Below are 22,922 nucleotides of genomic sequence, written 5' to 3'. Positions count from 1 at the left end.
TTAGGTGGTTTCCTCCCTTTCCTTTTCATTTCAATGTGTCCCACCCTCATTTCACTGCTTGTACCTGTGTTGTATTAGTGAGTTTCAAGTAAACTTCATTCTCTCGATTGATTCTCTTGAGCTTAGGCAGCGAGGGACATGGTCCGTTGCTAATCCTTAATAAGAAGGATAAGACTCCGGGCATTTGCCACCATTAGCAATGGTCTCGCGTAGCCTTGACACCATGGGCCATGGAAACGGAGTGTTCCGCTGTTACTATGAGAGCCAGATCGATGGAGACCTGCCTCTCTCCTGCCTGGACCGTCTGAGTGGTTGTTTGCAGGGTGAGTGGAGGTGAGCTGAGCCCCTGAGAGTGAGGGGAGGATCTATCCGTGTGTGATTATGAGGCAGCTGAGGTCAAGAGACGCATTGAGAAAGTGTGTGGGACTCGTTGGAACTGTGTGTGTGTGTGCGCGTGTGCGTGTGTGCGTGCGCACAGGATGTATGTATTTATTACTACTAGTCCTTACCCGTTCTGATACACACACACACGCACGTGCGCACAGCGAAAGTAGTTTGGAACGTTTGCGTTTTTTTTTTACAAATTGCAGCATTTAACTCCCATTTCATCTTATATGGTTATAATATGGTTATATTCATGTAGAAAATGTATCTGAAAGAAATAAACGCAATTCTAAATCTGACAATTGCAAAGAGTTATGCAAACAACAGTGCAAAGTATATGCAAACATAAAGTAAATTAAATGGCACCAAATTACAGTACAGTGCTGAGTACAGTAGTGCGTCCATGGGACCCCCAGAACGGTCCACGGATGGGTCCATTATCAATAATCTGCATTTGGGATGCAAAATGCACCCTATTAGCATCACTGACTATATATCAGACTATATATCACGTTAAAATTACCACCGCTGAAGTGCCCTTGAGCAAGGCATTGAACCACTACCATGAAATGTTCTATGAGCAGGGCCTGGCTGGAAACAAGTTCTTGAGCTTAGCCCAGATACCCTGGGTAAATATAACTTTGCTTTTGCTTTATCGTGATACAGTGAATGCACATTCTGTGAGTTGCAGTTCTATAGCCTACCTTCATTTATACTTCTGTAGAATGACGGCAGAATGACAACAGAGACTTTATAGAACTATTACCAATCCCAGTAGTTGCCACGGAATGCCTGGGTCAACCTCAACAGACTTCGCTCTGGAGTAGCTAAGACCGAACTCTTACCTGCACATGATTGGAGTGTCTGCCACTGATCTCTGTGAATGTGGAAAACCACAGACTGTTGAACACATTATCGATGAATGCCCAATCTTCAAGTCACCACATGGAGTCAGCGGCCTAATTGAAATGATACCACTTCTTGGCTGATGTCCAAATTGCCTGTGTAGCCCTACACGAACGAACGAACGAACCAATCCCAGTCTGTAATCACTCCTTGGGTGTGACCGTGAGGTGATCAGCGGTGATGATGTGCACCTGCACATTGTCACCACTCCTTTAACCCATTCAGGCCTGACGTCGAAATAAAATAAAAATGTCTCCTGAAAGAATATATGTTCAATTTTCAAAGATTTGTGCCGCATTTTCACATTTTTTCTAAAATAGCAGACCTACAAGCTCGTAGCGCGGCACTCGGTGCCGAGCTATGAGCTTGTAGATCTGCTATTTTTCAATAGCTAAATTATAACAGAATGTTTAAAACACCAAAAGGGGTTCCCGCCCAAAATGGGTCAAAAGAGACTTGACACATACAACTTGTAGAGAATATAAGATACATTTTAAATGCATTCTTTACTTTATAGTTTCATTCACCATAAATTAGTATTTTGGTCTAAATGGTCTCTAGACTCTTACTCCCTTTTCTTTTAGTTTGTGTAATTACCTTGTAGGTGGTTGTACTGTAACTTGTAACTTGAAAATTAACCATAAAAACTGCATGAGAAAATGTTAAATGATAACATTGTGTGTTGTGATACTGCTTGAACAAATATTGTGATATTAAATCTTTCCATATCGCCCACCCCTAGTTATTTCCATGAGGATTTCACCACTGACCTCAATTCACACACAACAAGGTGAGAGCTTTAAAGATAGAACGTAATTAATTAGATTTTCATTTAGATTGGCTCCTCTGATAAAGGAAAGGGAACAAAGGCACAGATGACCTTTGGCTTGATTTTTTCCAAGTGACCGCTTTGTCTAAATCAATGCATTGTTGTTGGTGCGCTTCTCATCAGAAGTCTCACCCACTTATGTAGAAACTACATCAATGTTTAATGTTTAACTATGTCCTTGCTCAGTGAACACAACGTTCTGATAGTGTGCAAAAACACCCCACCCTTATCAGCTTGTGATTCAGAGAAAGGAACATTGCCGCTTGGGTTGCATTTAAAGCATCCTGCGCGGTAATCACTAATCACCCCAGCTGAAATGATTTGGCGCCATCAGTGTGCATTCAAGGAAATGGGCAAAACTAAATACGAGGAATTTCCACCAAATTGGCATATTGCAAGCGTTTTATGACGGGCAAGTTAGTGGTGCTTTAGTGGGGCATGCTTTGTTTGAGCTGTCATCAGCAGCCGTTGGGACTCAGAACGTTCTGTCCAGCATCTGGGATGTCTCCACGCTGGACTTCCTGTTTGCACCGCTTTAACAATGAAAGGGCAAACACTGCCATCAGCTGAGCAGTCTGTTAAAAGCCCATTACTGTTCCATTACCTGGCACTGCCTGCTGCAGGCCCCCTTCAGCACTAAAGATCCCTTCTATCTGTCTGCCTGCCTCTGCTCAGCCTGATCTTTGTCTTGGTCACTATATATTTGTAATTACGGGGAGCATGGAAGAGAAATATATATACTGTAGGTAGACCAAGGTAGACAAGAAAAAGTGAGAACTTGCAGTTGTGGTAACCAGTGGTGGACCCTGGACAGTTGTGGTAACCAGTGGTGGACACTGGACAGTTGTGGTAACCAGTGGTGGACACTGGACAGTTGTGGTAACCAGTGGTGGACAGTGGACAGTGCATTTTGTCAGTATAGTCCACTAGGGTGTAGGGTTAAAGGTAGCTCTGGTCCATAGCTCTAATGCCTTCATTAGAGCTATAATAATAATCTTTATTGTCCCGAAGGATATTTGTCTTCACAATCTGTTCAACAGATTGCTACAGATTGCTACTCTTGACTTCCTGCGCTCGCATGAAATGTAGACCAGCCTCTCAAATGTTGCGAAAATAAAAAAAGAACGTTTTCGCTACTCACCAATACAAAGCCGAAAGAAAAATACTTTTAGTTACTTATTTTATACGTGTGGTGGGGAGTTCAGAGTGCATCCACCGCGGAAAGTATAGGCTGCCTTTGTATTGGTGAGTAGCGAAAACGTTCTTTATTATTTTTGCTACAGTCGAGAGGCTGGTCTGTATTTCATGCGAGCGCAGGAAGACGAGAGTGGCATATAGCTCTAATGAAGGCACTAGAGCTATGGACCAGAGCTAGGTTAAAGGGGAAAAGTACATTATGAATTAACGACACGACACGTTGTGAGATTTTAGATCTGCTATTTTCACTATATATTTATTTATTTACTGAATTCTTTTGAAAATCTTTGAATTTTGAAGGGAAATTTCAATACAGCAATACAGTACATCGATATAAAAAGAAAATGTACTTTGTAGTTTAGATTAAAAGCAAGTACTCAACTCATGCGCGAATTTGACAGAGCAACTTTTACTACTTTTACTAGTAGTTTGGTAATATTTGAGTTCATCACAAGTATCTATACTTTGACTGAAGTACTGGAGTTGAGTACCGGTACCCATCACTGACGGTAACTGCCAGATTGCTTCACTAGCCTTCACAAGAGTTCATGGCTGCAGGACTGCACACTGCTTTAATTATTTATGAGTACTTGAACAGAACACAGGTGAAAGACTCAAATGGGCTTTGTCTCCTACTTGTTTCTCTGTGAGAGGTGAAGAAGAGCTCTCAATATTTAGTTAGCATTTTGTGTTAGTTTGTCTCTGTCTAACACCGCCCACTGAATGGTCATTTTTAGGGAGATACGAAAGCTCTTGAGTCATTCTCATGCAAATTACCATGTAGGGCCGTGTATGTGAGCCTGAGGAGCACTACTTTGTCTCGATATGTCACTGGCAGATATGCCAATAAATCCATCTAAGGGAACAGTGTGCAGATTGTCTTTGTTTTTGTTTTTTGCGACTGTAGGTCGCAGATTACTATGAGAACCTGCAAAACCTGTCCGTCCGTCAGTCAGGTCACGCCTCCATATGGTTGTCAGTCCATTATGCCTCGTGACATCACGCTTCGTGACACAGTCCATATATGGCCGTCTCCATATATGAAAAACACAACACTGACCTCATCAAACCCTGGATAGCCATACAGTCAGTACATGGAGACGAATGGATCATCAGTGTCAACTAGATCTGCATCTGCAGCCCGGCCAGCAACTCTACATGTGATCTCAAACCCTTAGATCTCCATATATGGAGCTGACCTGTTCTGACACACCATATGTTGTTCCCACCCCACCCGTCCTTCCTCTTCGATGTCTCCCTTTTCAATGATACCTGTCCATTCAAACTCTAGATGAGCCCGCCCCAAAGTTATTAGTGCAGCCGGCGAAAACTAGAGTTCTCAACAGGCCCAAAAATTAAGGTCCGGCCCTACCTGGACCCCATCAAACCCTGTACACTAGTCTAGACAGTAGTAGACACTGACCCCGCTGCTACTCCATATATAGAGCTGACTTGTTCTGACATTCCATATGTTGATCTGACATCATGTGTGTGTGTGTGAGGATTGATTGATTGAATGAATACTTTATTGACAGAAGTGTAATCGGTACAGGGTACAGTCAAACAGAAATGTAATCAGTACAGGGTACATACACGCATCCAATGGGATCACCAAAAAAAGTCCTTGCGGTCTTGTTTCCATTCAGGTCCTGGGTATTCAATTTATAATCATGACATGAAAAATAACAAAAATCTAATCAAAAGGTAAAAATACCAAAAATATGTACAGGTTGGGGAACAAATAATAATATAAGAAGGTGGGGGTAGTCACTAAACTAAGGGGGGGGAATCATTTCCTCTCCCTTTGGCATGCTGAAAGGTGGATTTTCAGGCCTGTTTTAAAGGACGCCAGGAATTTGAGGGAGGGAGTCAGGGCATTCCACACTTTGGTGGCAGTGCTGTAGAAGGAGAATAGATGTTTAGATGTTTCTTTTGAAAGTGGGTGGTACCAGATCGTTGTTCTCGCTTCCTCTTGTATTGTGGCTGTGGGGGTCACTCACTTTTTTGAGGCAGTTTGTCAGGTATGCTGGTAGCCTACAGAGGGCATAGAGGGCAAAGCTGCATTTACTAATGAGGTCTCCTCATTCATTAAAAGGACTAAAGGAGAATAACAGTGAAGTTTAAAGTTAAAAATGGGCTTTTATCAAATATATAAATAGTGAGTCAAGCAACTTAAAAACTGTCTTGGGTGCATAGAAAATCCAGAGTACAATGATCGAAGAAGTTTTTTTTAAAGCAAATTTCCCCATGTTTTTAATTGCATTTTCCACAACTAAACCTTATGAACCCAAGAAATCGAAAGAGAAAAAGATAATTGGGCTCTGGGTAATATCCCAGCAAACAGGTGATGGGACACTGGAGAAGAGCTTTGAAAAGAACAGGACTGTAGTTCGTAGCAAGAGAGATAAATAAAATAAGAAACGACTGTTATATAAGTGAAGACAGTGTGCGATGACACTGAACCTGAGCTGAATGCTGTGGATGACGATTCACAAGCTCTGCATTTGTAAATATTAACTACTCATTTGCCGATTGAAGATTGAATGGAAAAATAATGGAAAGAGTGAGGCTTGCGCTCAACACAAGGACAAGGAGGAAAGGGAGCACTATCTCTGCAAACATCATGCACTCGACCTGTATGAACAGTGAACACACAGAATGGAAAGATGATTTTGACATGCTACTGCCCCACTTTCACGACTACAACTGATTCAGTAGCCTACCTTATTGAAGGAACAAGCTATTGTACATCGAATTGCTTCTACATCTTTCATGGCCCATGTTTATTTGACATGGGTTGGGTGCTCAAACTGCTGATTCACATTCACAGTGTAAAACAGAAAAGCGTCATTACTTTTTATAGTTATAGTAGAGCTGCTCTGTCTTGTACAATGTACAATAATGTATGATTGAATGATTGCCTACGATAACACATGGTATGGTATGATTCAAGAACTCTTAATAACAATATACAATACAATGTAAATCGGGTGTTTTTTATTGATTGTTAATCTCCACGTTAAATCTGTTCCACTCACTAGGCTGTAGATTGGCTATTTTCGGAGAAGAGATGTATCGTAGACATTAAAAATGCACAAATATAACAAAGCTGTGCTTTAAAATGTAGGCCTAAGTGGTTATGGTGAAATAAATATAATTGTATTTTTGTCTTAGCACACCTGCTCCACAGTGGTCATGTGCCCACAACTCACCGTGTTCATTCATTTATTCATTAAACATTTATTAGGAACAGAATAATGTGCCATCCATCCCCACATCTGCTGCTGTTGCAAATGTTTCTCCGTACAGCAGCTTGCGGTCTGTCCCATGGCTGATTGGTTTGCCTGGGGAAAAACAACAACATTGGTAATTAGTTCTGTAACATAGTTATGCAACTTGTAAAAAGTAATGATAAAGTATTCAATCAATCAAAAACTATGCGTCTTAGCTCTGCACAGATTGTTGTTTAACAAGTTCATTGATTGATTGATTGATTTATTAACAGTTTGCAGAATTACAGTACATTTCAAGTACAACTCAATACAAAAACTGTTAACAGTGAGTGGATGCCGCCGTAAAGCATTACACTTGTTTACAATAGGGCCCACCATTTTCAATTCATCAAAACATTTAGAGACGTACGAATATACACAACTATATAGTCAAAAGGAAATCATCATAGGAGGTAAAAAGGGAAAAGAAACATACAGTGAGGGGGAACAGGGGTGGGTGGGGGATTCAGATTTTACGGGGGCCAGTTTCGAATTGCAGACGTCCGTAGGTGCCCTTTGAGAGCAGTTTTGAAGGAGTCAAGGGATTTGCATGTCTTAATGACTGTTGGTAGGGCGTTCCACATTTTGGTGGCATAGGAGCGAAATTAATTTAGTCCCTTGTTTGTGCCGAATTTGGGTTGCACATGGTTTGTTGAACTCCCTCTGGTGTTGTGGGTGTGGACTTCGTTGACATTAAGGAAGTATTTAGACATGTGGAACAACACGGCTGGGCTAGCCTGGTTAGCATCGACGTTAGTTGGCATTAATGAAACTTTTCTCCCAACTCTTCCATTGAGACATGTAGATACCCATGGTGTCTGGTAGGACAGCGATTGGTCAACAAGTAGTACTGAGTTGACTGAAGCTCATATGCACAATAACTATCTTGGCTCAGTGGGGAAGAGTGATAGGAATTCCACGTTCAACTGTGTACTTAAATAAAATAAAATATAATGTCCTGGGGGATGGAATATTCTTATTTCAGAGCCATCTCCTCTCAAGGTCACACTCCGGCCACTGTCAGGGAAAGGCAATGATTTCAGCGTAAGTCAATTATCACTTATACTTCATGTGCAATTTAATCAAATTGCATTTAGTGGCCTGCTGGCTTTTCTTTTTTTTTAATGGTGGAGTAGTCTGTTAGACTCCATTGATTTGACCAGCCCTGACAGGGTTTAGTCAGGGTGTTCTTCAGTACTGAGTGACAGGGAGAGGCTCCTTAATCATGCATTCGCTCGTTACTAACTCCATCGAGAAGCTCCCGGCCACAGAGGTCAGCTTGCAAATGAAAACAGAATCTGAACATGCTCTTCAGGAATTAGATTTACCCACTGCAGCAGGGTCTGTAAATGTTACGTTGTCTGGCATACTTTCCAAGACTAAAAGGATGGGAGAGACTGTACTTTATGCAAGCCTTCGCAGGCCCTTAAGCTTGAGTTATACTTAGTTGCACGCTGCTGTCGCGCACGGAAAATAGCATATCTACAAGCTCTGCTGTTTTTGGTTCACAACACTGGCATGCAAGTAAGTATAAATCAGCATATAGCCTACATACAGAACCCGTCCTCATTGTCTGGTTTAACCACACTGTTTTTTTGTGTTATGCTTTACTTCAGTGTAGAGACTAAAGAGACAAAAAACCAGAGACGGAGAAGAGACACAAAGCCGCAATTGGTTTCAAACTCAGGTCCTCACGCTCTCAAAGATTGTCTGGCTGAGGCTTCTTAGGTTGATAACACCCCATGACTGACTGCTGCTGCCCAAGATCAAAGCATACCAGCACTCACGTTGTATCCTATAGGATTCTTGTTTTGTTTTGTTCCCCCCAGCATCAAACAACAGTGTGGACGTTTCGGCCCAGGGGCCTTCCTCAGCGTAAATCAATTACGCTGAGGAAGGCCCGTGGGTCGAAACGTCCACACTGTTGTTGTTTGATACAACGTGAGTGCTGGTATTCATTTCTACAGTCTGTGTCTTCCATAACGGTGCACCCGTTACATTATTACGTGGAATTACTCAACCGAGTGCTTGCTTTTTCTTTCTACTTCAAGATCAAATCATCCCAGAGTCTTATCCCCCTCTTCGGGGCCGTCATCCTCTCAGCCTCTCTGATTTATTGAAGACAAATTGCAAATGAGAATGGACCTGCCAACACAAGTAACAACTTTATTCCACTACCCCTTAACAGTGTCTTCACATTTAGCTGTAAAAAACACATTATACAACACTCAACTGAGGTATAGCGTAATAATGAACCTAACGACTGAATTTATCGTTTTGATTATAAAATGTAATTTAATTTGATATAATTAAATATAGTAAAATGTGAGGCAGCGCCAGCCGTGACTAACATAGTGACATAATCAAAATCTGAATGAGTAGTGAAAAATCTCCACATATCCTAAAGTAATGAGATGGTGGTCAGTGGTTCCCAAACTTTTTTGTGTCAAGGACCCCCAAATTGACACTAAATTAGCCTGTGGACCCCCATTTGAAGAGATATGCCAGGAAGCCCCGTAAGAGAAGATCTTTACGGCTGATTCTCATCCCGTTTAATTTCAAGGACCCCCAGTTTGACATGAATTAGGCTACAGACCTATTGGGTAGTCGGATTCTGTCTCCCCATCTCTTAACCTTTTGGATAACAAGGCACTCAGACCCAGCTATACAGCTTGTGTGTGTGCGTGCGTGCGTGCGTGCGTGCGTGCGTGCGTGCGTGCGTGCGTGCGTGCGTGCGTGCGAGAGAGAGAAGGAGATGGAAAAGGAGTATGCATTGCGTGCCTCCATATGTATGAGTTAGTTTCATTGGCGAGTGTGAAAACCTGTGTGTTTGTCAGCCATTAATCTCTATTAGGGGTCTGATGTGGTTGGTGTCCGTGGCTGAGGCTAACACTAGCTGGTACTGTGGCCCTGGCACTGCCAACGTGGAGCAACTCCTTCCCCCTCAAAAGCTGTGATTGTTGGAGGCCAACATCCATCACTGAACCAGTGTGTTCTGGTTTGACACCATTGTTCCGAGTCTCCCTGCAGATTCTCTCACATCCTCTTAGTCCCTTCTTCCATCTCCTTATCTCTCTGTCTCTCTCTGTCTCTCTCTCTCTCTCTCTCTCTCTCTCTCTCTCTCTCTCTCTCTCTCTCTGTCTCCCCATCTCTTAACCTTTTGGACAACAAGGCACTCAGTCCCAGCTATACAGCTATGTGTGTGTGTGCGTGCGTGGGTGCGTGCGCGACTGCGCGTACACACGTGAGTTTTTCCCACCCTTTACCCACCCGTCCTTCCGGCCTGCCTGCATGCTAGCACACTGCTTGCTTGAATATGCACATGTGAATACAATCATTCACTTACTACGTATTGCATCTGCACATGCCTGTTGATGTGAATCCTGGGTGTTTGAGTCGTGGGTCTGGGACACCACGTCATCTCGCATCGACCATCTGCCAGGACAATCAGATAGTATGTATGCGTTAACAGCTGGATCCATGGCAGTGGTACTAGAGGGGGGGGGGGGGGGGGGGGGGGGGGGTCAAACACAAGTGGTACCCTGGCAACTAAATCTCATATGTTGACTAGCACGAACTGAGGTCCTTTGAGCTTTACATAAACACAACAAAGTACATGTTAAGTGGAGCCGTGGAAGGCACAGCAGCTTTTAGTGACCTTTGGTTATGACGTCTTAAAGTTGTCAAGGTCCTTGGGGGGTGGAGGTACTTGGTGAGAGCAAGCCAGAGAATAGTGCTGCCGCAGTGGTGTTATATATGTGAAAGATCGTTTGCCAGGTTCCCCATGAGGAATTGCAGTGTTTTCTTTTTCCAAGAACACTGCTCTCAGGATCAGTTAATTATCCCAGCAGGGGATTCAAGTGCAATTCTCTCAATCAAAGCCTTTCACGCAGGGTTCCAGTTGGCATGACATTTCCGACATTAGTCATGTTGAGGGTGTATGTTGGACGTCTGTGTGTGTGTGTGTGTGTGTGTGGGGGGGGGGGGGGGGGGGCTCTTCCATGTCACCCATGCAGTTGCTGAGGAAATGTTTCTGAGCTCTAGAGTCATGACATCATCCCGCATGTTGCGCTCCATGTGTCTCCTCTTCTGTCCTTCCAAAACACACCAGTGGTGGTGTGAGGTGTGCCTTAATGACAGTGAGACATGGCCAAAGCATTTTCGGGGGTCCCCAGCCAAAAACGTTGAGAACCGTTGTCTGTCGTAGAAGGTAAACAAGCCAAACATAATAGGCTCCGATCTCTGAACAGTAAAAGGAAAAAAAAGAAGGGAAAAAAAAAACAATATCGTAAGACTAATCTCGCAAAATCTTGTTTTAATACTAACAAATGTTATGTGATAGCATTACAGCTCATGTCATCGATTGGAAGGCAACTGCTTTATGTTGACATAAACAACATAGAGCTCCATTGTTCCAGGGTATGACAACAGCCACTGTCACTGCCTGGATTTTCTTCTTTTCAAGTTTTGCCGTTGTGGAAGAGAAGGCCAGTGTGTTTTCTTGTTGCTGTAGGTGGCAAATAGTATGCCCTCCTTCTGATGCCAGGGATGCTGTGCTATGTTAACTTGTCCTATGTTCTAAGACAGGGGTGGGTCACTTTGACGATGGAGAGGGCCACTATATTTCCACACTCACCCCAGAGGGCCACATTGCATATTACTGTCGTAGCAAAAATAGCCGATCTACAGTGCGACGCGTTTTGAGTACTAAGGGGTGAATCAGGCTAGTCAATTTGGCCAAATCCAACCGTGTTTTCATTGATCACGTTAGATTGCGGTCTTCGCCAACGTATGAATGGTTCTAGGTTGCTAGGCAACCGACACAACAGGAAATGAACCGCCTCAATGTAAACAGATTTACTAAACGGCATTTATCTCGTATTCTTTCTGCATTGTTTGTCAAAACGAGCATTATTCATGGCCCATAACTAAACCCACGATGATCACGGTTACAAAATACAAATTACTTAAATATACAAAGAAATTATTGACATATTTAATAATTTTACACATGTAAAAATTGCAAATTGCTGATCTACTAAGCTGAACAGTTTTTCAACATGGAAATGATTATGACGATCATTATGACGATTATGACAAAAATAATTGTGATTATCTCAAATCACGGTGATTAGATGATTAGGTAATAACTGTCTGTGACAGGCCTACTCTCAACTCAAGCCACTGAAGCAGTGTTGATTTTGGCAGCAAATACATTTTTTCGTGTTAGTCATAGTCTTTTGAATAGTTTTAGTCACATTTTAGTCACCTGGAATGTTTTAGTGTTAGTCTAGTTGTAGTCGACTAAGGGCCCTATTATGCATGTCTTAAGTACCAGGTCTTATTACTTAACTTAAGACCTGGAGGCGTGATCAATGCCATTTGGCTATTCTGAGTGGTCAAACAGCATTGACCACGCCTCCAGGTCTTAAGTTAAGTCATAAGACCTGGTACTTAAGACACGCATAATAGGGCCCATATATGTCATAAGAGTTTAGTCGACTAAATCTACAGTTGATTCAGTCGACTTGACTCGACTAAAATGTGTTTTGGCGGGCCTTGATGCAGTCGTAATGGCTGATTTTAAACTTGCTGAAAATAGCAGATCTACAAGCTTACAACGCGTCACGCTGTGACACGTTGTGAGCTTGTAAATCTGCTTTTTTCAGCATACAACGAACATTTTTGCAACGAACATTTTTGCAACAGGTAACGAACATTTTTTGTCATAGTTGACAAAATCAACACTGCACTGATGCATGCAGTGTACAGTCAGGTAAATTTGGCATGGAGGTACGGAGGTATTGTGTTTATGCACGGTCACTAGAGAGGTACTTCAGAGGTGCTCGTGAGTCAGTGCCAACTGCCAACGGCTCTTCAAAACTATCGCTGTTTTCAATGCTGGCAGGATGAAGCCTTGGCAAAAAAAAATCAGCTGAATCTCGCCAACCGACAGCAACTTCTGACCAATCACATTTCAGAGGCTCAGAACAGCCGAACAAACCTCAACAGAACAAACAAAACTATATTTAAATGTTTTTGTTTTTGTGGCTTTCGCCTTTATTTTATTTTTTTATGGAGGGACAGACAGTAGGCTGACAGGAAATGGGGAGAGAGATGGGGGGGAAGACATGCAGTAAAGGCCGTCGGGATCAGGAGTCGAACCCGCGGCACACTGTCAGACTGGATTGCCAGCCAAGGTGCCTGGACCACTGAGCCATGGCCCAGGCCAACAAAACTATATTTGCCTGCCAAACTGAAGGACGTTTGGCTGAATCAGTATCCAGTGCATTATACAGAGGTCAGAATGGGAGACGGATGTTGAAAGGTGTTCAAATATTCCCCTGCACAAAGCGCTCAGAATACACCTGACAAATACTTCATGGTGCTTTTCTGCTTGTGTTTATGAAAAGGTTTACTTATTAGGTAATGAAATCAAGTTCGCCCAAAACCTCACTGACTTCTATTGAGATTATAATGCATTGCGACCGGTAGAAGGTGAAATAATGACATCTGCTGGGCCATTCATAGGAACAGCAGGCTGAATGAGGACCCGGAAGTGAGATTCAATTCCAGTGAAGGCCGTTTGCCCCTTGGTCATGATCTGATGAATCAAGACATTATTTTGTCAGAAGTGAATGCATACATGAAATATGTGCATCCCTCTCTCTCCGTCTCTCTCTCTCTCTCTCTCTCTCTCTCTCTCTCTCTCTCTCTCTCTCTCTCTCTCTCTTCTCTCTCTCTCTCTCTCTTTCTCTTTCTGTCTCTCTCTCACACCTCAGTCTTATTGACGCTTTGAACATTCAATTTGGTGACTGACCCGCATGCCTCGCTACCGTTGACAATGGTGTACACACACCGCACACTCTACAAGCAGCTTCCGGCCACACACGCTACTCCACATCCTGGCTTGGTGTGTCAGGGCCTTAACCACTAAAATCCCAGCATCCGTATTGTGGGGAAAGCTTTTGCGGAAGATAGCAGATCAATGTTGTGTGCCACGCTGTGAACTTGACCATCGGCTATTTTCAGCGGAAGCTTTTCCCACAATAACAGAAAACGGATAAGACACTAGTATAGAGACCTGAGGGACTCTACACCATGGGGTTTAAGTGGTTAAAGGACCACTTCACCACTTTTCAACCTATCTTCATATAATAGGTCCTCCCTAATAATCATGATAAAATGACACGATTGTTTTCTACTCAGTCTTTGTCTCATAGGAGGGCTGTGGGCAGTTTAGAAACCGTCTTCCAGTGACATCATCATTAGGCAGATTTTTTTTTAAACAAGATTTTTTTACAAAAATGTTTAGATTTTCATTATCGTGAGAATGATGGCTTCCATTTTCGCATTGCAACTTTTCAGGACTAGAAAGACTGCAGTTTCTATTAGCTTGTATTCCCCATCGATGATGTCACTGGAAGACGGTTTCTGAACTGCCCACAGCCCTCCTATGAGACACAAACCGAGTAGAAAAAAATTGCGCCATTCTTTCATGATTATTAGTGAGGACCTATTATATGAAGATAGGTTGAAAAGTGGTGAAGTGGTCCTTTAAGGGGGCAGCTCTTTGGACCCGATTTTACCCTTGACTTTTTCACCAACTTTATGCATTCTGTGCCTTGAAACAGAACTGTACATCAAACAGATGCTCCAGTCAGGAAACACAGTTTGTTTTTTAATTTTAAACACATCCTGTGTGTCATCACAAAGTGTACCTCTCTGAATGCAAATGCATTCATGGGAGGAATAATGATGATATATGCGACCAAGGCAAATACTATCAATGTCAAAGCTTGTCGGCTGGATACAGCACACACAGACTGACAATTAAATGGTGAAATAAAATGCAACAAAAGCCAGCTGATCTTGAAGACCTTTAGCCTGTTAATGGCGGCTGTATACAGATTCAGATTTTGTATGTCAAACTTGTGAACGCATCAACTGCTCTGCAAGTAAATATGACCGCTTACCATCGTCAAGCTAGAGGCAGGCTGGACAAGGACTAGTGCTGGACTAGTACTTCCAGTCAGACATTATCAGCAGTAGCTTTTTTCCAGCCTTTATCCCCTCGTTTGAGTAGAGATAACACTGAAAACTAACTAGAGGCCACTCACTGTGTGAAGGACAGTGTGAGGTGGCAATCAATAGGTGACAGTAAAGCAATAGATGTGAGGGGCTCTTGTTGATGATACTCCCAAAGCTTTCATCTTTTTGCCACGAGTGAGGCTCAACTATTGGCAGCGATTGTAAATATCACACGCTGCTAAAGCAACTTTGCCCCATGGTAAACAATAAAAGCTACTTTTCCTGCAGTATCTCTATTTTTTGGGGAAAAATGTAATGTAAACTCCAATTCACACCATAGGCAGGGCAGGGCAGGGCTGTAGCTATGTTAGACACAACTTTTCCGTCCCTACTTGCACTCTGTAGGAAGTGAAGACCAGAGGTCACAAACGGGGCTTGGGTACAAATGAACGGGCGGAAACGGGGAGTGGTCCTACTGTATTGCTCTACGGGCAGCCGTTTATCTCTCGCTGGAGAATCTCTGTTGGCCGGCCACTCTGAATGCATGATGAGGTGGCAGAGACAGAGAGGGGCTTTCTCCCAGGGCCTGTGGGTGCTGGACATCCATGATGAATGCCACGGCAGAGGGGTTTTTCGCTCCTGGGTGGGAGTCTTGGTCAGGGGCCACATAGCTCCGGGTCTTTTTCAGACGAATGCTTCCCGTGCCTGAGTCCCACCACAGTCCTTGTTGTTGTCACAGATGCTGGGCCGCAGAAGGCCAAGCATCCTTTTCATTGCAGAGGGACAGGAGAGGAGATGGGGAGAGCGAGGCCCACTCTGCATTCTTTTTCCCCTGTGGCGGTCAGTGACCCCTTGGGTGAGTGGTGCTGCCGGTCACTGTCACAGCGTTCCATTATGGGTCCAAACAAGCACCACTCATCTCAGGCCAAGGTTGAACCGGTTCCTTGCTTTTGTCCCGCCTAATTGTTAACCAGTTCAGAGTGTTTTCCACTGAAAATGAATTGGTTCAGTACCCTATAAGTTAGTTCAGAACTGGAACCAAACAATACTTTCTTTCGCTGAACTGGCAACCAATAGTGTCACTATTCTAGTACAGGTTGGCGAATGCAGAATGCAATATAAACAATGACAAAAGCAAGCAAAAAAATCATCATAAAAAAATGAAAGGCAAAACTGTAACTGTCATTGACAATAGAATTTCCACATACAGTAGGTGTACTGGGTCCCACAGGCTCTCGTCGTCCAGGGTTGGGTGGGTTCACTGGGTTGCAATGTACACATTTTTCTTCATTGCGCACACACACACACGCACGCACGCACGCACACACACACACACAATCCCAGAATGTCTGTTGTTGCTGATCGAGATGCTTTTGTGTTATCCTTTCTGCATAGCCTTTGTAACTGTAGAGAGTGTGTGTGTGTGTGTGTGTGTGTGTGTGTGTGTGTGTGTGTGTGTGTGTGTGTGTGTGTGTGTGTGTGTGTGTGTGTGTGTGTGTGTGTGTGTGTGTGTGTGTGTGTGTGTGTGTGTGTGTGTGTGTGTGTGTGTGTGTGTGCGCGTGCGGCTTCTGGTTTTAATTAAATCTACTGTATGCCTATTTAGAAGGTAGATTGATTTAAACATTACATAAATGATGTCTCACGTCCATAACAGAACCGTAACACGGAGTGGGACGACTCACTAATGTGTGTGTGTGTGTGTGTGTGTGTGTGTGTGTGTGTGTGTGTGTGTGTGTGTGTGTGTGTGTGTGTGTGTGTGTGTGTGTGTGTGTGTGTGTGTGTGTGTGTGTGTGTGTGTGTGTGTGTGTGTGTGTGTGTGTGGCCAATGCATTCCTCTGTCTTTCTTTTTCCTTTATTTATTCAGGGAAGCTCGTTGAGAGCAAGATCTGTTTTTCAAGGATGGCCTGATAACAGTGTCCTATGGCGTATATCTATTCTACGTCCGAGCATAGACATGGTAACGCCCCGCCTGCCTCTGATTGGCCTATACCGACACTGCCGGCCTCACCAGACTTTCATCCGAGGTGGATAGCTATACGCTATGCTGGATAGTCTGCCGAGAGGTTACTCCGTGGTGGGAAATAAATAAATAATAGTACGATATAATACAAGAGAATGACGGCTTGGCACGCGCAACAGTAACTTTTAATGTTTTGTAGAAGAGGCAAACTAATATATTGTTTATGCCATTTATTTTACATGTGTGCAGTGTAAACTTGAAACATTATTGTACCGTAAAAAGGTCTCTTTTCCCTTGATCTTTTTTAGTATAATAGTATGTTTACTATAATTAGATTAATATACGTCGATCAACACTAATTAACACTTTAATTTAGAACACACCCAAATCAAAATCATACAAATAACGTGTTCAATCAATTCAATCGAAGCAAACGGCATAAACAATATTAGTTTGCCTCTTCTACAAAAATAAAAGTTACAAGTGCGTGCCAAGCTGTCATTCTCTTGTACGTAGTATTATTTCCCACCTCGGACAGAGGACAGTCTGGTGAGACCAGCGGTATTCTGTAGTGTCGGTAGGCCAATCAGAGGCAGGAGGGGCGTTACCATGTCTATGCTCGGACGTAGAATAGATATACTCTGTCCTATGAGCCTTTGCGTGAAAAGTGTGCATCACTTCCTCTTCCTCTATAGCCAAAGATTGTTAATTTAGGAAGATAGTCCATCCTGGTTGGAGCCGATATGTGACATGGTACACAAATCCTAAGGCTACCTAAAAAACCTGCAGATATGGGATGTAAACCGCAGATGGCATATCTTGCTATTACTATCTTGGTCTTGCTGCTGTGACCAGTGATTTTGCAAACAGAAACAAGCGGCCAGATCTATGAAAACAAGCCCAAAAGAAGCAACTAGGCTATGTTTTACCACTTTACTTCGGACTCTCTACTTGGACTGATATTTCTAATGTGTGCATGTTTGTGAACGTGTTGAATCTAAAAGCGCATTGGATCTAAAAGCGAGGATAGGTACAAAAAGCAGAGGCTTCAGCGTGGAGAGTGAAGCATGCATGTACAGAACATTGATTGATTGATTGATTGATTGATTTGATGGATTGATTGATTGAAGTATTTATTAACAGTTTACAGTACATTTCAAGCACAACTCATGAATCAATCAAAGACAGACATTACAAATTGAACGATAGTCTTTATTCTCGGAAGAGAAAAACACAACTTGTTTCTGTATAGGAAACCAATCTGTCTTAATCTTTTTTGGTTAGGCACTCCACATGGACCTTAAATGACCAGTGCCAAATGCCCAGATATTTGTAAGATATGACCAGCTCAATTTCTTTGCCTTTTAGAGACCTAGTAAATCCCATACAGTACATGTTATGTTGTTGGAGTTCAAAACAAGCCCAGGAGCTAATAAGTTTGACTCTGTCCAGTTGTGACTGCTTAAATCCGCCACCACCCACACCATATTGACATTCAGAACAGCTTCTCTGGCATAGCAGTGCATGCTGCCTTTCGGCACACACAGAACTTTGCTGTGTTTTATCAGCTATCCCCTGAGCCGCACAGCTAGGCCTAGGTGATGGACAGACTTGAGAAGCCCTCATTATCAACACATGAACAAATGCAATATTTATGATGAAATCCAGTCATCTAGCAAAAGTAGTGCACTCCTGGCGCACAAACCAAGCCTCCCCCCCCCCCCCCACACCCACACACAACTCTCAGTTCTTTAAATCAAAGGCTTTTGGATTCATTTCTTGGACTGCACTGTAACTCTATTCTCATATTTGGAAAAATATAACAATAACATGACGTTTTCTGCTTGACAGTAACAATACAGATTCCCTGGGCATTTGACATAACATGCTTTTATTTTTGTTTTACTTGACTACATTGTTAAGAATGTTTTTGGATAGCATTTTGTTTAGACAGATGCTGGGCCTGATGTGTGCCTGGCTGCTATCCTATAGTCTCACTGGACTTGCTTACTCTGCATATCCCGATCATTCTCTTGTAAGTCGTTCTGGTCTCTGGAGAAAAGCGTCTGCCAAATGCCAACTTGTTTGTTTTGTCTTTTCATCTCCTCATCCACCTCATTTCAGTAGCCTGTTTTTTGGAAGACGAAGCTATTTCTTTTTCTGCTCTTTCTTGCCTTTCCTTGCAAGGCTCTGCAACATACAGCATTAGAGCAGAACATTGAGACCTAATTGCAAGTTCACAGGTGTCCAGAACTTTGGGTGGGTGAGACTATACCGCTAGAGTGATGCTAGAGTTATGGTGGTAGAAGGGAGGCAGTGGTGTGTGTTTACTGAAATAAATCGCGTGTCACACGGACTGAGACTGATTAGTGAGTGAGCACCGGACTGGAGATCTAGCATTAGGCCACCATAATGGCCCCGATTCATCAAGCAATTTACGCTCATATTTTGAGTGTACTGCCATTTCCGACCATTTCTACGTTACGTGTGGAATTCATATTTTTTGGGGCCGTGACTTTAAGTGTATTCTACGCCCACTGTCAAGTCAAGTGACACGCTGACTCATCAGGTTCGAGATCAAAGCGTAAATGCATTTAGCATGCTTTAGTCTTCATGCTGAATCAATTAATAGTCACAAACCTCAAATAAAATGTGAATGTGAATCATTTTATAGAGGGTATGCGTGTGACATCATTATCATACCCGGAACTTATGCGGGAACGCCTACTGAGTGGCAAAAAAGTCCTATCTGATTGCATTAAATGACTTTAAACAACATTGAATTCACTTTGTCACTCACTTTGCCACTCGATCTGGCATTCACTTTATTTTCCATCTTTATTTATCATGTTTTTTACCTCTGAAAAGGTGAGTGAGCAATTGTTCATTAGAAAGGGCTTTCATAATATAACCTTGGTCCTGAGGTTGAACTTAAATAAATAAATTAACTAGAGTTGCATTATAAGTGAGAGTAGCCTATACTTTATAACGTTCAGTCAGTTGACATTGCGAGAGACACACCTATCAAAATAAGCTGATCTACAAGTTCATGCAGTGCATCGCAGAGCACCGCATTCACTGTTGTAAGCTTGGAGATCTGTGCATTTTGCAGGTTGTGATATGATGTTTTTCACCCGAGGTAAGATATTTCCTGTTGCCTTATATGGCGTGAAATGGGCGTGGATGTTCTATTACGCGAGGCGACCCCAGGCTAAGCGCTTGGGAAAGAGGCAAAATGAGCTGCAGCCGCTATACGCACCTTTGGTGAATGACACGTGAGATTGAGCGTACGGAATATACACACTCATTTACGCACTTTATTTACACCTGGGTGTAAATTTCCTTTGTGAATCTGGCCCCATATGTCCTGGAGTGAGCTGTTCCTTACACTGCTATAGGGTGGGGCAGTTAACAGTTTGACTGCGGAATTAATTAATCGCAATGCCCCGTTGACTGCCTAGATTTCACTAACCTTTGAAGAACCACCGTGCCGACATCATTGTTCCTTTTCATGAAAATCCGCTTTAAAATGGTGTGATCCTCCTTTGTCGTAGTGTTGAAAAATAATCCAAAGTGGCGATCAACAACAAAGAGTGGAGGACGAATAAAATGAAAACGTAACTCGTTATTGGGAGGGAAGCTGTTCCAGCAATCAATTAACTCTGGAGGGAAAGTGTTAACGGAAAACATATCAAAACCGGGTATGGAGGTTCACGGGGCGACGTAGGTGTGATACGTACACAATTTCTAACCACAGTTCTGAATCCCACAGTTTTTTTAATTTAGTTTTTGAAGATTGTGTGTGTGTGTGTGTGTGTGTGTGTGTGTGTGTGTGTGTGTGTGTGTGTGTGCGTGTGCGCGCGCGGGTTCTGGTTTTAATTAAATCTACTGTATGCCTATTTAGAATGTAGATTGATTTAAACATTACATAAATTATGTCTCACGTCCATAACAGAACCGTAACACGGAGCGGGATGACTCACTAATAAGGTTTATTTGTCGTTTGAAAACAAACAAAACAAAACAAAACGGCTCTGACTGCAATCCACACTGGAATTTCTAATGGGAATTATGCAATGGGAATTAGCTCCTAGGTTTGCCAGACTTTTAATTAGGACATTTAGATACACACGAATCTCTAATGGGAATTATGCATTGGAAATGTGAATTAGCTCCCTACTGTACAACTGTAGGTTTGCTACACTTTTTAGGACATTAACATTTTTAGAGAATGGGTGTTAATGAAACCTGACACCTGCAATGAATTGAAATTATGCTGTGCGACGGTGTACAAGACAGAATCTCTTCTTCAAAACTCTGCAGATGGAAGATGGGGGGGGGGGGGGGGGGAATTGCCTGTGGACCCACACAGTTGAGATCCAGAGATAATTACCTTATGTCTTTGTGCATTATTACATCGTTGAATATCCGACCTGCCAGGGTACAGCCCGTCCTATGGGAGGTATAGGCTCTCTTCTAGTGCACTTGCACGTTCCTAAGTTTAATAAATCACCCTTGTACATCTGCCTGACTCTCTCTCTATCTCTCTCTCTCTCTCTCTCTCTCTCTCTCTCTCTCTCTCTCTCTCTCTCTCTCTCTCTCTCTCTCACTGTATCTCTGCATCTCTCTCTTTCTTTCTCTCTGTCTCTCGAAAGCTCAAGCCAATTGGCATGTTGTAGATTCTCAGCTGTGGCTGAACGCCTGCTTCAATGTTCTGTAATCATGTGAAGATCAAGAATGGCCTCACTGCTTACAGTACGTCTTGTGCTGATGAGACAACAAGTGACTTTTTTTCCCCTGAATTTTGTCCTTCATTCATTCAGTTAAGATGAGCTTTAGCAATGGTTATTATCCTTTACTTTCATACATAAATGCAGCTCAAAGTGCTTTACAAAAACTAAAACCTAAAATAGCAGTAAAACAAGCAAGCAGTTAGACAATAGCAAAGAACATAAAACGTAACATATTAACTACTACTGTATGTTATCTTTCCTCTTTAAACCATCCACGTCCTGTTTTTTTTTTTTTTGGGGGGGGGGGGGGTTATGTGTTTTTGTATCGTCTTATCCTTTCAGTGAACTGTGATAAGGACCACAGAGTCTTACTCTATTTTGTATAACCGCAAGAGGCTGATTTATTTTGTATAACCGCAAGAGGCTGATTTATTTTGTATAACCGCAAGAGGCTGATTTATTTTGTATAACCGCAAGAGGCTGATTTATTTTGTATAACCGCAAGAGGCTGATTTATTTTGTATAACCGCAAGAGGCTGATTTCATCAACATAATTTGATTTAGATTTCCCTTTGTCTGGGGAAATTAACCAGAACTTCTAAACTGCACCGAATGAACAGGACATTGACAGAACCCAAATGAGCGACATTTGCACAATTTCTATGTAATGGCATGAAAATGTGAGACGGCATTACATAAAAATGTGCACAGAAACAATAATGGAAGAAGCACTTGCTTCTGGACCAAGAAGCGTGTCCGCCGTCTGTCGCGTCCACCTTCCGAATCAGATAAGTGTCACCTTGCAGTGAGTTGAAAATCCATACTTATAGGAGCTATTTTGGTGTACACTGGGCCCCTTTTGTGCCACCGAAACAATTATGCAGAGTTGACAATAGACCACTGTTAAATCAACATCAGCATGCAGATTCCCTGGTGTACTGCTACACCACTTCTGCCAGTACAGTGTGTATATTGTTTCAGAGACAGGAATGCACTGGATGCCCTGTGCTGTGGGAGCTAGCTAGCATGGCAGTTAGCTGTTAGATCAGAACCCTATACAGGAAAGGCTTGCATGTCTCAGTTTCAACTGCAACAGACATGCTGGCATGTGTGATACAGTTTTCACATTGTAATGAGAGTACACCTCATCATCTGTACTGTTAAGCACGCTGGAATATGTCTGCACATGGATGGGTCACAGCTCATCATCCAAGATGCAACTTCCCCATTCAAGTTGGAAGACATTTTTATTGTTTTTGTGCACATTGTGTGCAAACTTGTAGTGTAATTATTCAACATGTTTTCCTATATTGTACTCACCCAGTGTGACACAGCAAACTGAATTAGGAGGGGACAGGGGATAATTATGCTCCCCTCCTAATTCAGTTTTTTTTTGCATCTTTCAAAGATGCTGTATGTGAGGTAACTGATGTCCTGTGCATTCACTGTGAACGCAAATCATCTCCAAAATTGCAAACAAAATAAAGCCCATAACAAAAAGGTGTGACAATTCCTCTTCTCTCTCTCTCTCCCTTGTTATTTGGCACAGTGGTTCCAAACCTGTCAACATTGGCCGACTTGTCAAATTATACAAGATATAGGAAAAAACA

At 42.6% G+C, this 22,922-nt stretch overlaps 1 protein-coding gene across 1 annotated transcript in view; it reads left to right on the top strand.

Moving 5' to 3' along the window:
- LOC306925290 (uncharacterized protein) overlaps positions 1–22,922 on the top strand; it is a 65,101-nt gene that overhangs the window by 41,417 nt on the left and 762 nt on the right. The window lies entirely within an intron of this gene.

This window comes from Electrona antarctica (assembly GCF_951216825.1).
Source record: "Electrona antarctica genome assembly, chromosome: 6".
NCBI classification, from domain to species: domain Eukaryota; kingdom Metazoa; phylum Chordata; class Actinopteri; order Myctophiformes; family Myctophidae; genus Electrona; species Electrona antarctica.
The sequence above is the reverse complement of the archived record's forward strand: the minus strand, read 5'-3'. Positions and strand labels throughout refer to the sequence as shown.